This window comes from Sus scrofa, chromosome 6, assembly GCF_054392235.1.
Source record: "Sus scrofa isolate SSC_HxYL_T2T_F1_AM1 chromosome 6, Sscrofa_HxYL_maternal_Yorkshire_Landrace_v2.0, whole genome shotgun sequence".
NCBI classification, from domain to species: domain Eukaryota; kingdom Metazoa; phylum Chordata; class Mammalia; order Artiodactyla; family Suidae; genus Sus; species Sus scrofa.
The window spans coordinates 51,862,653-51,879,070 of NC_139388.1; the positions used below are offsets into that span (position 1 = coordinate 51,862,653).

Consider the following 16,418-nt stretch of genomic DNA (forward strand, 5'->3'; position numbering starts at 1 on the left):
ACAAAAAATAAACACGTAATAAAAAATAAATAAAACAGCATCCTCAGCAGCCCCCTTCATCCCCTTTCCCTGCTTTATTTTCCCTCAGAGCACTTCGACTTTGTGACCTACTATCTGGATGGAAATTTAAACATTTATTCTTTTTATTTGTATAGCCACACCCAGCATATAGAGAAATTCCCAGGCCGGGGATTGAATTCCAGCCACAGCTGAGACCAATGCCATGGGTGCAGCAACGCTGGATCCTTTAATCTGTGTTCGGTCTGGGGATCTGAGCCACTGCTGTCAGATTCTTAACCCACTGCACCGCGGCGAGAACTCCCAATTATTTATTCTTTTTTTTTTCTTTTTTTTTCTTTTTGGCCACACCTGCAGCATATGGAAGTTCCCAGACTAGGGATCAAATCAGAGGCACAGCTGTTGGCCTACACCACAGCTCACAGCAATATTGGATCCTTAACCACTGATGGAGGCCAAGGATGGAACCCACATCCTCATGGATACCAGAGGGGTTCATTACCACTGAGCCACAACGGGAACTCTCTGATCATTTATTCTTTATCTCCTCCTTCAGAATATGAGCTTCCAGGGTGCACGGGTTTCTGCTGGTTCCGCTCACCCCTGTTAGCCCCAGCACCTGATTACATGGTAGCTGCTCAATAAACAGTGGTAGACTAAATGAAGGCAGGCAGGAGAAATACAGGTAAAATGCTTAGCGCAGCACCTGATGCTGAGGGAGCAGGTAAACAGCAGGAATGACAGTGATTTAGGTGAATCAGATTAAGAACCAGCCCTTAGGGCTTCCACTGCTGGGTGTGCAGGAGACGGGCACGTACAGCTGATTGCAACACCTGTGATATGTGACATGCACAGAAGTGACAGGTTGCCAGCCAGAGACCCTGAGGCTTCAGGCAGTCAAAGCTGAGCAAGGCTTTTGGAGGCTACGCAGATGCCTGCCTGGCAGGGGGGGCAGGGAGGGGGTGTTGCTGGGAGGGTGGGTGGGAAGGGGGGTGGCGATGGCTCCCAGAAAGGGCAGCAGGGCCTGGGGAGCTCCTAGGAGGGCTGGGGGCGCTGTGGAGAGACAAGGAGGAGGCTTCGGGCGTCTGCATGCATTCATCAACAAAGCGAAGTCCTTCGTTGCTCAATTCAGCCAGGAATGGTTTCTGTGAATTGCAACCAAAAACCACGCGAGAACCAGGCACCTACTATGAGCCACGTGCTGGAGACGCTGCAGTGGCCAAGACGGCGTTTCTGCCCTTATGAAGTCTGGGGGAGGTAGAGAAGGAACCTGGAAGACAAACATACCATCGTGAGATAATTGCAGGTGATGATCAGCCCTGTGAAGAAAATACACTGGAATTAAAATGTGGGAAAGGAAAGCATACTTTAGATGTGGCGTCCAGGGAAGGCCTCGCTGAAGGGGTGACATTTGAGTCAAAGGACTGGGAGTCGGTCAAAGTAAAGACTGGAAGAGTGATCCTGGCAGAGGGACCAGCAGGTGCAAAGACCCTGAGTCAAGACTGAAACTGTGAGTTTAAGAAACAGCCGTGAGGAGTTCCTTTTGTGGCACAGCGGAAATGAATCCGACTAGGAACCGTGAGGTTTCAGGTTTGATCCCTGGCCTTACTCAGTGGGTTGGGGATCTGGCATTGCTGTGGGCTGTGGTGTGGGTTGCAGACGCAGGAAGCGGCCCTAGAAAAGGCAAAAAGACAAAAAAAAAATAAAATAAAATAATGCCTGTCTTTTACTTCCAGAGAGAAAGTAACACATTCATTGTCAGAAAAAAATAAAATTCAAACCATGCCTAAAATGGAAGTTCCCCTGTGGTTCAGCAGGTTAAGGATCTGGAGTTGTTATTGCTGTGGCTCTGGTTACAGTTGTGGCACAGGTTCAATCCTTGGCCTGGAAACTTCCACATGCCATGGGTGTGTCTTGAAAAAACAAACCAAAAACACACAAAAAGAACAAAGCAGAACTGGAAATTTCCTGGCTATCTTATACTTTTCTTTCTTCTTGTTTTTGGCCACAACTGGCATGTGGCCAGGGACTGAACCCATGCCACAGCAGCAACCCACGCCATTGCAGGGACAACATTGGATCCTTAACCTGCTGTGCCGCAAGGGAACTCCTGGCTATCCTAGTCTTAATTTTTAACATTGCATACATATATAGTGATCTTTTTATATATCATTATATAAATAACCACACACGTAGTTCCTGGGCCAGGGTGCGAATCAGAGCTGCAGCTGCCAGGCACAGTCACAACCACAGCAATGCCAGGTCCGAGCTGTGTCTGCAACCTCTGCCGCAGCTTGTGGCAACTCGGGAATCTTAACCCACTGAGTGAGGCCGGGGATGGAACCCGAGTCCTCATGGATACTAGTTGGGTTCTTAACCTGCTGAGCCCCAGAGAGAACTCAGTTAAATCCCATACTTCATTCTACTGCATTTAAAAAACACTTTATAACTCTGCTGGGATATAATTTAATACAGTTAACTGCACCCTCTTAAGGTGTACAATTTGATGAGTTCTGACAGACTCGTATTCCCATGAAATCCCCACCACTCTCAAGATGCAACACATGCCCAGCAGCCCGAAGAGTCCCTCCCAACCCCGCACGTACCTTTGCAGTTAATCCTTCCCTCTGTCTCCCAGCTTTAGGCAGCCACTCATCTACTCTCTGTCACTGTAGATCAGATTTACTTTTCCCAAAATGCTCTGAATGAAACCATATAGAGTCAGCTACAATTCTGCATCCTCTGATTCAACTAACCATGGATAGAAACTATCCAGGGAAAAAAATTCCAGAAAGTTCCAAAATGCAAGCCTCAAATCTACCTAGCATTTACACTGTATGGGGTATTATAAATGATGTAGAGATGATTTAAAGCACACACGGGGAGGGAGGTGTGGAGGCTTTATGCAAATACTACGACATCCTATCTTTTTTTTTTTTTTTTGCTTTCTTAGGCTGCACCCGCAGGATGTGGAATTCTCAGGCTAGGGGTCACATTGAAGCCCCAGGTGCTGGCCTACACCACAGCCACAGCAACACAGGATCCGAGCCGCGTCTGTGACCTACACCACAGCTCACGGCAACACAGGATCCCCAACCCACTGAGCAAGGTCGGGGATCGAACCCTCATCCTCATGGATACTAGTCGGCGTTGTTTCACTTCCTACCCGACTACCAGGCCTCAGTTTCCTCGGTCTGTTAAATGGGGCTAAGGATCCCATCTAACAGATAAGTGGGGAGGATTAGAGAAGACCATGGAGATGTTTACAGAGCATCTGACATTAACGAAAGTTGGGGGAGTTCCCATCGTGGCGCAGTGGAAACAAATCTGATTAGCATCCATGAGGATGCAGGTTCGATCCCTGGCCTCGCTCAGTGGGTTACGATCTGGCATTGCTGTGAGCTGTGGTGTGGGTCGAAGACTCGGCTTGGATCCTGAGTTGCCGGGGCTGTGCTGTAGGCCAGCAGCTACAGCTCCGATTCGACTCCTAGCCTGGAAACCTCTCTATGTCCCAAGTGCGGCCCTAAAAAAGCAAAGCAAAACAAAACAAAAGCTGGAAGCGACTGAATTGTGCAAGAATAGAGAAATTGCATATCGTCAGTATCGTTCAGTACACTATGATAAATCAACAATTAGAAAACAGTGGTGAGTAAAAAAGTCTTCCTCGAGTAGCACCAATGACGAATGTCTTCACATACACACCTTTGTCTACAGCTTTTCTTTCCCTTGAACAATTCCTAGAAGTAAAATTGCTTCATCAAAGGGTATACAGCATCGCTAAGTCTCTTGATGAATATTGCCAACAGCTTGCCCAGGATCACAGCCTGACAAGTTGGATATGAAAGCAGTGTTATATCTTGCATTCTCATCAGCATTGATTAGAATGTTAACTAAACATTTTTCTGAGAGACCAAAACAAATGCCTTTTTTTTTTCTATCTTTTTTAGGCCCGCACCCTCCCATATGGCACATGGAAGTTCCCAGCCTAGGAGTCAGATCCGAGCTGTGACCGCCGTCTGATGCCACGGCCACAGCAACACCAGATCTGAGCTGCATCTGTGACTTACACCACAGCTCACCTCGTGGCAACGCCGCCAGATCCTTAACCCACTGAGTGAGGCCAGGGATGGAAACTGCATCCTCATGGATACTGGTTAGATTCGTTTCTGCTGAGCCAAGATAGGACTCCCTTCTTTTTCCTTTTAAGGCAATACCTTCAGCATATGGCCAGGGGGCGAATGGGAGCTGGAGCTGTAGTCTACACCACACTACCGCAACATCAGATCCAAGGCGCATCTGCGACCTACACCACAGCTTGCAGCAAGGCTGAATCTTTAACCCACTGAGCAAGACCAGGGATTGAACCTGCATCCTCCCGGACACTGTGTTGAGTTCTTAACTTTCTGAGCCACAACAGGAACTCCCTGGAGTTGTACCTTTAATCCATTGCACCACAGTAGGAACTCCAATTCTTTTTTTCTTTTCTTTTCTTTCTTTCTTTCTTTTTTTAAATTGTTTCCTTGCTTTTTAGGGCCGCATTCTTGGCATATGGAAATTCCCAGGCTAAGGGTCAAATCAGAGCTACAGCTGCCATCCTACACCACAGCCACAGCAACACGCAGGATCCGAGCCACGTCTGCCACCTACACCACAGCTCAGGGCAATGCCACAATGGGAATTCCAATTCTGGTTTTTTTTCTTATTCATTGTCTGCATTTTAAATCTGGGCTCCTGTTCTTTGCCTATTTTTCTATCATATGTTCTTATCGATTTGTAAATGCTCTTTACATATAAAGGACAGAAAAGCTTTGCTTGCTATTATATTGATTTTTTTTTCCTTGATGTATTGAAATTTATCATTTTTATGAGGCCAAATCCTCCTCACTCTCCTCACCTTCCATTCATTGGCTCTTACCTCTTCACCAACGCCTCCAGGAAACCCTCTGAAGGAGGCTCTTTGGGAGTTCCCATTGTGGTGCAGTGGAAACAAATCCGACCAGGAACCATGAGGTTGCAGGTTTGATCCCTGGCCTCACTCCGTGGGTTAAGAATCCAGCATTGCCATGAGCTGTGGTGTAGAATGGCGGCTACAGCTCTGATTTGACTCCTGGGAGCCTCCATATGCCGCAGGTGTGGCCCTAAAAAGACCAAAAAATAAAAACATAAAAATAAAAAAGGAGGCTCTTTGGGGCCTGATCTCTCTCATGGCCCTGAGGAAGCCCTTGGGGTAAGGCTGCCACTAGACTTGTTCTGTGGCTCTGATCTCTGCCTGAGATGCTCAACTAAGTCACGAGAGGGCTTCCCCAAACACGGTTCTGAATTGTGTGCAGGGCATGGAACAGGCAACGGGTGCACCTGGCCATTCTCCCTCACCTGAATAAAGTGCTGTCATCTCAGTTACTAGATTTGCTTTTTTGAAAACAGAGACTTGGTAAGACATAAAGACTTCAAAAGAACAGAAAAGCAAGAATGTTTAATGCTGGAGCGAGGATACATTAAAGGGCATATTCCCTCCACGCAGGCAGGAGTCTGATCTCGAATCCCTGCAGCGCAATTTGGCAATGTGTGTCCCAGGCCATGGGGAGGCAGCAGAGGGCAGTTAGCGAGCGCCATGCCTGGGCGTCAAAGCGGGGGATGAGTCCAGTGTGTGATTTTAAGCAAATGAAGTTACTTCTGTAAGCCTCAGTTTCCTCCTCTGCAAAGCAGGAATAACCACAGCCCCTGCTGTTTAACTTACCCGGCTTAGCACCATGCATCGGTGCATAGAAATGTTTGAAGCCTGGGAATCGTTACTATTATTAAAGCTTAAAGACGTACATTTCCTTTGACCCAGCTGTACCATTTGTGATAATCTGTTCAAAGGAAATAATTAGAGATGTGCACAAATATTTAGCCACTTGGATAGGGGTGTATGTGACTCATTTATAACAGCAAAATATTTATCAGCGTTTGGATGTGCAGCAAGAAAGAATGGTTCAAACACATTGCTGTTCACTGGTAGAATGGCATCTTATGCAGCCATTAAAATGAATGTTCTTGGAGAATATTTAACGATACGGAAAGATACTGGTGATATTTATAATCTTGTGTTTAAAAGATACAAAATTCCTTATAAATGTGTGTTTCCAATACCAGTTTTTTAAAAAAAACTTAGATAAAGTTCCTGATGTGGCTCAACAAGATCTGGTGGCATTTCTGGAGCCTGGGACACAGGTTGGATCCCAGGTCCAGCACAGTGGGTTAAGAGTCTGGCATTGCCGCAGCTATGGCCTAGGCAACTGAGGCTGGGATCTGATCCCCAGCTCAGAGACTACTTATGCCTTGGATATGCCAAAACAGGGAGAAAAAAACCAAAACCAAACAAACAAAAAACAGTAGATAAAGGTATAGGTTTAAAAAAAAAAACTCATTGGAGTTCCCACTATGGCACAAAGGGATCATGGGCATCTTGGGAGCACTTAGACACAGGTTTGATCCCCGGCATCGTGGGTTAAGGAGCCGATGTTGCTGTGACTCAGATTTGATCCCTGGCCCTGGAACTCCAGAACTCCATATGCCACTGGGTGGCCAAAACAAACAAACAAACAAAAAAACAAAAAAACCTCATTACACAGTCACTCATTCATTGCTGCTACAGATGTTAATTAAATGCCCACCATGCGCTAGACACTGTGCTAGGGCAGGGAAGATGCACTAAACATTTAAGAGTATCTCTGAAAAAGTGGCTTTACACCTCATCCAACCATCCATTCAACAAATGGGCAGCCCACAGTGAACAAAACAGACAAAAATCCATGCTCTCATGGAGCTGACATTCCAGCAGGAGAAAAACAATAACTATGATTAGCTAATCATCTAGCCTGTTAGAACGTGATAAGAGGAACAAAAAATAAGAAAAAGCAGAGAAGGTAAGTGGTTTAGTAGCATGTGAGAGGGACTTTGGCTGCTTTAGTCAGGGTGGGCAGGAACAGTCCCACTGATAAGGTGACATTTGAGTAAAACCCTGAAGAAGAGAAGGGACGGAGCCATGAAGGTACCAGGGGGGAGAGTCTATGCCCAACAAAAGGAATAGTCAATGCAATGACCTTGAGGTAGATGAGTACTTGATTTTTTTTTAGCAAAGTGGCTGGAGACCAGTGAGTGAAATCCAGGAAAAAAATGTTTAGTTTACGGGGGTTTCCCATCCTCCTCCCCCTCCTTTTTTTTTTTTTTTTTTTTTAAACAAATCAATTACTTCTTCTTTTTTTTTTTTTTTTTTCGTCTTTTTGCCATTTCTAGGGCCCCTCCGCGGCATATGGAGGTTCCCAGGCTAGGAGTCGAATCGAAGCTGTAGATGCCGCCCTACTAGAGTCACAGCAACGTGGGATCCGAACAGCAACTATAACCTACAGCACAGCTCACAGCAAGGCCAGATACTTAACCCACTGAGCAAGGCCAGAGATCGAACCCGCAACCTCAGGGTTCCTAATCGGATTCGTTAACCACTGAGCCACGACGGGAACTCCAACAAATCAAATAAATACTTTTGAAAAAACTTATTAAAAAGATTAAGATCAATCAGTGTCCTGGTTCCAGGTCAAGTTCCCGGACTCAGACAGACAAAGGTCGTCCAAACTCACTATTTATTGACTATGATCCCAACTGAGCTAGTTCGCCCCGCTGAACCTCAGTTTTTAATCTGTAAAACGGATATTAATAACAGGGTTGTGACGAGTATTCAGCAAGATAATGCAAGTAAAGCACTTGACGGGGTGTCTGGCACATAGTAAAAGTTCAAAAGCTGTTTCTGGCCATAATCACCCATGCCTGCCTTCTACCCCCCATGACTGCTTTTGAGAGAAGGTGGGAAGGACTGTTGCAGGCGCCTAGCCATTTTCCCCTTTAAGAATCTCAGCCGGCTGGAGCCAGCCTCCCCGCACCCTTTCCAAATTTTCCAATCCCGGCTTGGCATTTTCCTCCCTAAGGTTTCCGATTGGACGATCTTCACCAATCAGAGGCTGGAGCGGACCCTGCCGGGCACCCAGCTCCGCCCCTGAGCCGGCCCTGCCCCGGGCCGGTCAGCCCCGTTGCTATGGGGACTGGTGGGCGGCGAGGGGGGAAAGCCCCGGATGTTCGTTGGGGATTCAACATGGCGGCAGCAGTGGCCGTGGTGGCGGCGGCGCAAGAGAGCTGAGGGCGGCGTGAGCGCGCCAAGTTCCGGGCCGAGCAGCTAGGCCGCGAGCGACTGCGGTGCCGAGCCGGTAGGATAAGCGATCTGGCCAGGCGACGTGGGGGGGGTCCGGCGATGGCGGTGGGAGAGCGTTTACGGGAATAGGGGGCGGGGCCGCTGGGGTCAAAGTTGACTCGCGAAGGAAAGGGTCGCGTCGTGGGTGGGTCGCGGGTCTACGTTGAACAGGGGGGAGGTGTAGAGTAGGTCAGAGGTCGTGGTAGCGAAGGGGGCGTGGCGAAGGGGTGCAAAATTGGAAATTTGAAGTAGGAGCGTGTTGGAGGGGCAGGGGGGCGAATGTCTAAAAAAATGGGGGTCAATTTGAAGGGAGGATGTGCCTGCGAGGGTCTGAGAGTTGGAGGTTTAGGGCAGCAGCTAGTGGAGCAAATGAATGAGATTTAGGTTGGGGGACATCTGTATGGGATCAAAAGTGGGGCCTGACCAAAGGGGGCAAAGATCAGAACCTGGTGGCCCGACAGGTGATGTTCTCAGGGGTCAGAAGTTAAAACCCAGGTGGGACGTGTTGCTGAAGAGGAGGGGTAGGACATTCAAGAACAAGGTCAAGGGTGCTTCCTGCGGGGGCGGGGGGGGGGGCGGGGGAGGGGAAGAGGAGAAAGCCCTCCTCCCACAGATGATGAAAATAAGAGCAAACACTCCTAGAGCACTTACTGTGTGTCAGGCTCTGTTCTAAATGCTTTACATTACCTTTGATCGTGAACACAACCTTATGGGCTTGGTGCCATTATTAAGAGGTTAAGTGATTTGCCCAGGGTCTTCTCATGAGTAAGTGGTGCAGCTCAGATTTGAACTCGGGGTTCAGAGTTGTAGGCTCCGCAGGCTCTCAGATTCTCATGATGTTGGTTGATGCTTAATGAGAGTTAACATTGTACTCAACGCCCTGTGTGCCCGGACTTATACCATAATCTTGTGAAGTGGGTACCAGATGGACCCACTTTACAGACAGACAAAGTGAGGCTCAAAGAGTTTCTACTGAGTGACAGAAGCAGATTCCAAGCTGAATCTTGAATGACCCCAGAGCTCCTGGCCCTAGTCACCACATCGTAGCTTGCTGAAGGTCTGTTCCTGGAAGCAGGGGGCTGGGCTGGGCAGGGCTGTCTCTTTGGCCTCCATGGAGGGGTGTGATCTGGGAGGAGAGGCTCCCCTGGGCCTGTGGGATGGGGTGTTTGTGGGTGGCCCAGAGTCCGAGGGAGTCTGACAGGCTTCTGGCGGGGGTCCTGGGGCGGTACCCTGGACAGAGTCGGGTGTTCTCTGTATTTAAAACCCCAGGCTCTCATCATGGTCTTCAGGCACGCCCATCCCACTTCCTACTGCTCTCCCCATCCCTCCCCAAGGTCCAAGCACACCGGCCTGTTTGCTCTTCAGCTCCATGGGCTCATGCCTCCCTCCAGGTCTTTGACTTTCCAGTTGCCTCTAATCTGGAACCTGCGCCTGACCAGCCTGCCCCCAGACACTCCTTATCTCGCTATTGTTCTCTATCTCGATGCTGGGCCCCTCGAGGGCAGGAATTTCTCCAGGTTGTCCTTTCCCTGAGTTTCCACCTGAAGCACTGCCTCGTCTGCAGAGTCTGCAGAGGATGCTGGTCGGTGGGGATTGAATGTTGGGCACGGGGCTGGGTGCTGTGTGCTGAGTCTGCAGCAGTGGACAAAATACACAGAGCCCCTGGCCCCTGAGGGCCCTCAGTGTCCCTCGGTGGGAGCAGACTGGACCCAGACCCCTAGCCTGTGATACATGGCTCCATCTCTACCAGTGGTGATGCCACCTGCGAGGACATGTTCCGGGGACCCGGAGAATGTCCAACCGGGGCCAAGAACTCTGTCCCTGGGCAAGCTCTGAAGGACGAGTAGGGGGATGGGAAAGCGTTGGCCAGGCAGGAGGAAAGGTGTGAGTGGAGGCCAGGGATGCAGAGTTGGGGGCTTGTGGGCAGCGTGTGGCCTGTGTGAGACCCCTAGGCTGCCCAGCCTGGTGGGGGCATTGGGCAGGGGCCGATGAGTAGCTGCCCCGTGTGTGGCACTCTGGGGTGGTACTAGGGAGTAATTCGAGAGGATGCTGGAGCAAGGGTGCCTGGCTCACACCCAGCTCCATCACTTACAGGCTGTGTGACTGTAGGCTGGGCCTGTTTCCTTCTCTGCAAAATGGGAATAATGATAGTGGCTACCCTGTAGAACTGCTGTGAGGATGCAGAGCATAAACGCTAGGCCTAGGGCCTGGAACAAAATAGGAACTGGGTAAGCACTAATTTCTTTTTTCTTTTTATGGCTGTACCTGCGGCATATGGAAGTTCCCAGGCTAGAGGTCGAATCAGCGCTGTAGCTGCTGGTGTATGCCAGCAGGATCCAAGCTGCGTCTGCAACCCACACCACAGCTCATAGCAATGCCAGACCCTTAACCCACTGAGCAGGGCCAGGGATCGAACCTGCGTCCTCATGGATGCTAGTCAGGTTCTTTATTGCTAAGCCACAACAGAACTCCGGATTAGCACTAGTCTTGAGGCTGCCGCTGCTACAGCTCCCTGGGGAGGGTCTCAGAGGTGGTGGCATAGCCTCTCCATCAGCCTCCCGGCTTGCTCCGGCAGCCACCCTGCCCCCACCTGGCTCTGGCAGGGTCACTGTGTGGGCACATGGCCAGGCAGCCTTATGAGGCCGGCCAGCCTCGGGGCCTGGTGGTGCCAGCTCACTCGGCATCTCAGGGCTCAGCACAGATAAGGGGGTGGTGATAGGGTTTTGGCCCTGGACACACACATTCAGGTTCCTGCCCCATCACTTACCAGCCGTGGGACCTTGGGCAAATGATTTCTCTTTGCCAGTTTTTTCCTTGTGATACATTTCAGTGCAGTGAAAAAAGTGGGGCTTTCATTGTAGCAAAACACCCACGTTTCCAGTGTCCAACCTGGGACGGAGCACCAAGTGGATACAGTTAAAGGCCCCTCTTCTCTGCCCCCTCTCTCCCCACCTTCTCTGCTGATTGTAGCCCAGGGGCTGGATTGGGTGTCCAGCCTTCCTCTGCTGTTACTACCTTCGGGTGGATTCACAACTACAGAGCTATCGCACCAAACCCTGGCCGTGTATTGCAGTCACCTGGAGAGCTTTCAAAAATACTGCTGCCCAGGCGTGCCCTGGAGGATCTGGCTCAGATTGCCCAGCACGTGGTTCTCATGGCTGCCCAGGGTCGCGCCTCCCACTTTACAGATCGGATAAATGGTGCCATAGTAAACAGCCTGCTCCGTCTGCAGTGTTTATTTGTTCTTTCGGCTCTTTCTCCACGTGGCCATGGGCAGGTCCAGGGCAGGTCATTCGTTTTCCCTTTTTGCACACAGGAGTTGCCCGTTCACCTTTTGTGAGCCATTTAATAAGTGGTTCCCCCTGGGACTGGAACAAACAGCATTGCAATGAACACTCTAGAATGTGACTCCTGGTGTAGTCTGGCGAGTCTCTCTTGGGTATATGCCTCGCAGTGGCAATGCTGGACCTTCCAAATTGTTCCCCTAAGCTTTTGTACCAGGGTGCTTGAGGGTTCCCGTGGCTCCTCATCCTGCTTCTGGCATTGGCGGCCCTTGATGAAATGGTGTCCTTAGCCCCAAGTTGATAGGTTTTGTACCTGCTGCCCCCCCAGCTGGTTGGAAGCAGGGAGATGGTTCACATGATGAGCTTGGCTGGTGCCTGCCACCTACTGAGCCCCCACACCCAGAAGAGAAGGCAGGCTGAGGAGGGCCTTGACCTTTGCCCTCTAGGGCATCTAGGGCAGTGGGTACAACTTAGGCCCACTTCTCCTTGGGCTGGCGTTTGGGAAAGGGCACGGTACTGACCTGAACCTCCTCAGGAAGGAGGGGAAGAGGAAGCAGGCGCAGCTCAGAAAGCGTTGGGCAAAGCCTTGATACACTCGTGTGTGTCTGACCCTTGGTCCCAGTGGGGACCAGCACAACCCAAGCCCCGCCCTCACCGGGTTACAGTACAGTGAGGGACACAGACCTGTCCCCAGACAGTGACAGCCCAGAATGGTCAGGCTGGGATGGGGAGGCACCTGACCAGCGGGGGAGCCTTGTGGGGAAGGAGACGTCTGATGGAGGGAGTGAGTCAGGCCTCGGTGGAAGGAATAGATCAGGTCGTGGGTATGGAAAGCGCAAAGCCCTGAGGGCCAGATGGGCTTGAGATGCTGAAGTCCCGTCTCGGAGGCTGATGGGCAGAGTAGGTGGTGGGGTCTAGGAGGTGGGGAGGCTGTGGGATGGGCAGGAGTGTGGGTTTCACTGTGTGTGAGGGAAGCCATCAGAGGGCTTTGGGCAACGTCTGCTTTCCCTTTTATACCGATTGCTTGGGCTGCCATGTGGGGAACAGATCACGGCAGGGGGGACCCATGAGTGGGCTGCTGGGATCGTCCACGCAGAAGGGGGTGGCGGTGATGCAGGAGAGCCCTGTGTGCTGGCCGGGGTTGTAAGTGCTTCACCCGCGTGAACTCATTAGATCTTCCCAACAGCCTGTGAGGTAGGTGCCATTATCAGCCCCACATTAGAGATGAGAAAATTGAGACCTGAGAGGTATGTGACTGACCTGAGGTCACACAGCAGGCAAATGGCAGAGGCAGGACTTGAACGCCAGGACTTTGAGCTCTAGAGTCACTGCTTGTTGCAGTGGCCCTGCAAGGATCTGGGAGTGATTTGGGTAAGACAAGGCCCCTTCCTGTTCTCACCCGGGCTCCTCTTTAGATGGAAAACTCTTTGGGGGCCAGTTCAACCCGGGCGAGCACTGGGTCCTGACCTCCCTCAGGGCCCCCCCACAGCCCCCTTCCCCTTCTTGCCGGTTGCCTCACCCCCCCCCGCCCCCCGTCGTGCTGGCTCACAGTGAGCCAGACTTCCTGGCCAGACGCCGCTCGGGGTGTCCCCAGCAGCTGTTTCTCCCATCTCCCAAGCTGGGCGGCCGCAGATGCCGCCAGCAGGAAGCAGACTCCTTCCAAGTCACGGCCAGGGAAATGGGACCCTTCCCGCCCCAGCCACCCATCCGGGGCTGGGGCTTGTTATCTGACCGCTGCCTTGGAACGGAGGGCGGCGGCGGGGGCGCACCAAGGGTCAGAAGGGGCGCTTTCCCAGGTCGCTGGGGAGCCAGCTATGACAGATGCGGCAGAAGCCACCCCTCACTGCAGCCCTTGTCTTGGGGCCCTCTGGTCCTGCCCTTCCCCAGGGTGCCAGGTCACCTACTGCCCCCTGCCAGCCAACAACAGCAACTTCTCTGCCAGGGCCACACCTTCCATACACATCCCTCAGCCTGACCCCCTGGTGGGCGGGGGGACCAGGGAAGAACCGGAGCCTCTGGGCCTCACCTCCCTCTCCTGTTCAATGGGCTCTTGGGAGGATTGGAGGAGACCGTACTGCCAAGTGCTGAGCACGTTGCCTGGCACACAGGAAGCTCATGGGCCATGTCCCCTCTGGGCTGCAGCCTCCTCCCCGCCCGCCCCTGGCTCCCGTGCCAGGCGCCAGATGTGAGGTTCGGAGCATCCTGCGGTGGCGCGGCCCCAGCCCCCAAGGAGAAGGTGTTATTAACCTCATTTCTCTTCTCCTGCATTTTCAGTTTAGGGAGGCCCATTTTTGCCCCGTCTGCATGAGTTACCTATTTGAAGTTGAGAAACCGCGCACCGCGCAGAAGGGCAGAGCGTGATAAAGCCTCTTTCCCACCCGGTGCTTGGCCCCTTCCCAGGGGCGGCCTTGCTCCCCTTGCTTTCCCTTCCTACGCATTTGGTTCTGCACGTGCTCCCCCCACCCCACCCCGGCCGCCGCTTTTGTTTTTGCTCAGATGGAGCGGACTTCCCATGTTTGTATTCTGTCCTGCCCCTTGCATTTTTCACTCAAGTTCTGTGTCAGGATGTAGGAGGCTTCCTTGTGCTTCCCGTGGCTGCGTGAAGTTAAGCGGCGTGACGTGTCCCCGTACCTCTGGGGGTGCTCAGGGCTCCCAGCTGTGCGTCCCGCTAGCTCTGCCGGGAGTGTCTCAGCCTGCCCGAGAACCTGTGCCTGGTGGCACCGGGGTCTGCTCTTGTGCTCGCCCTGGGGACAGGTGTTACCTGATGCTTTGACCTCTGACAGTGAGGTGCCGGGTGGTCCCCGGCATGGTTCGGGTTTTAATATGAATGAAGAGAAGCAGCTCTGTGTTTGTTGAAAACTACCGGGCTTCCTTTCCTGTCCACTGGGGACATTTTTGCTTTCCCTAAGAAGAGGAAACCGAGGCACAGCGAGAGAGTGGCAGCCTGGGACTCGAACCTAGGCCTGCCTGGCTCCCATCGGGCGCTCTTAACCTGTCTGACACCCTAGCAGTCAAGGGCACAGACTCTGGAGCCAGCTTTGTCACACTTGGCTGTGTGACCCCAGACAAGTCACTTCAACTCTCTTGCCTCCGTGTCCTCATCTACAAAGTGGGGCATACTCTTCCGCCTCACGGGGCTGTTTTGAGGACACGAACGCCTGCTCATCGGGCAGAATGCACTGAAGTGCTCAGAGCCCATTCACTGCTAGGGTTCGTCCCCAAGGCGTTGCTCTCTAGTGTTTGGGATTAGCAGGCGCACCTCTGGGTGTTTTCAGGGAACCAGTTTATTACAAACTCCCAGCAACCCCAAGATGTAGATGTTCTCATTAGCTCTTTTTTAAGGAGAAGGCATTGACAATCCCGGGGGACTGGCCTGGGGTCACAGAGCCAGCAGGCTGGGATCTGAGCCCTGGTGCCTGGTCCGGCTCTGGACCCCCACTCTCTCTGCCCGCCTCCCCAGCGCAGCCAGGCACAGCTCGGAGGGGCCCACCTGGGCAGGTAGGGGCACAGGCCCCCCTCCTGGGCCCTCCCTGCTCCCACCCCTAGCGCCCCATCCTGGCCCTGGAAACTCCTGATAAAGCCGCGTTGTGTGGCAGTTTCGCCCCAGTCGGATTTCAGCCCCTCCTACAGACCAGATGGTTGCGCCTGGGCCTCCCCCGCCCCTCCCGCCCTCCTCCTCCTCCTCCTCCTTGGTGCTGGGGATGGGGGAGCAGACCGGGCTCCTGTCCTCCCCCAGGTGAGGGCACCTCCCCCAGCCCCCCTCCCTTGGGACGCCTCCTCTGCTGCCTCTGCCACAGCCCTGTCCCCCTTTCTTCTGAAGAATCTTCCCAGCAGCCTGGCCCTGGATTAGTTGATTCTGAAATGCTGTGTGTGTGTGTCTGTCTGTCTGTCTATGTACATTTGTAATTCCACCTCTTTTTAAACCTTAAAGAAACGTGAAAAAGAATGTGTGTGTGGACTGCGTCACTTTTGCCGTACAGCAGAAATTGACACAACAGATTGACACGACATTGTAAATCAACTATTCTTTAATTTTAAAAAATTTTTCAAAAGAGAGTCGTGCATCATAACATGCCTACACAAAGTGCATCATTGCACATGGCCGTTTGTCAGGTCACTTTCAGGTGACAGCCCTTCGCCACACCTGGACGAGACTGAGAACACAGCACCCCGGGAGCCCCCCATCGCCCTCTCAATCACCACCCCAGTAGCAGCCACTTCCCTGACCATGGAGGTCACTGGGTCCCTGCTTTTCTGGAGGTTTTCCCAGGTGTGCCCCCGAGTTACAGCCCGCCACCGGGGCTGCTTTGGGACCTCATGCACACGGACCCTTCCAGCATGTCCTCTGTCTGTCTGTCCTCTCATCCTTAGTTTGTGAGGATGACCCCGTGCGGTGGGAGGTGAGTCCTTCGTTCCCCCTCGTTGCTGTGTGGTGTCTGTTGTGCACACAAACCATAGCTTATGTCTCTGCTCCTGCCGCACAGGTGTGCACGTCTCCCTGACACATCTGCTGGGCTCCTCCAGGGCCCACATCCAGGGTGCAGTGCTCGGGTCAGAGGCTCAGGTCTTGTCACCTTTATCAGAACACACAACTGTCCCAAGTGGCACCTGCAGCACCCAGCAGCGGCTCCACCTCCTCCCCAGCCCTGGGTCTGTCAGACTTTTTAATTGACCTTGGAGCATTTTATCTGCTCTTCTTCTGCAGAGGTAACCTATGCACCAAGGTGAACCTTTTGTCATGTGCTCCTCTCTCTCTGGGTGCCTCTCCCTGCCACCTCTTACCCATCCTGCCCCTGGGAGGCAAGTGCTTATTCCTTGATATGCCCTGTGCTGGGACCACGGGACCTAGGGGTCAACACAGCTGAGTACAATCTAGCAGGCGACCCAGACCT

At 52.3% G+C, this 16,418-nt stretch overlaps 1 protein-coding gene across 3 annotated transcripts in view; it reads left to right on the top strand.

Moving 5' to 3' along the window:
- The first annotated feature begins 8,124 nt into the window (after window positions 1-8,124).
- PAK4 (p21 (RAC1) activated kinase 4) overlaps window positions 8,125-16,418 on the top strand; it is a 44,658-nt gene continuing 36,364 nt past the window's right edge. For all 3 annotated transcript variants that reach the window (XM_005664597.4, XM_084960694.1, XM_003355889.5), the window contains exon 1: window positions 8,125-8,258. The gene's annotated coding sequence lies outside the window, so the exon portion shown is untranslated. The remainder of the gene's footprint in view (window positions 8,259-16,418) is intronic.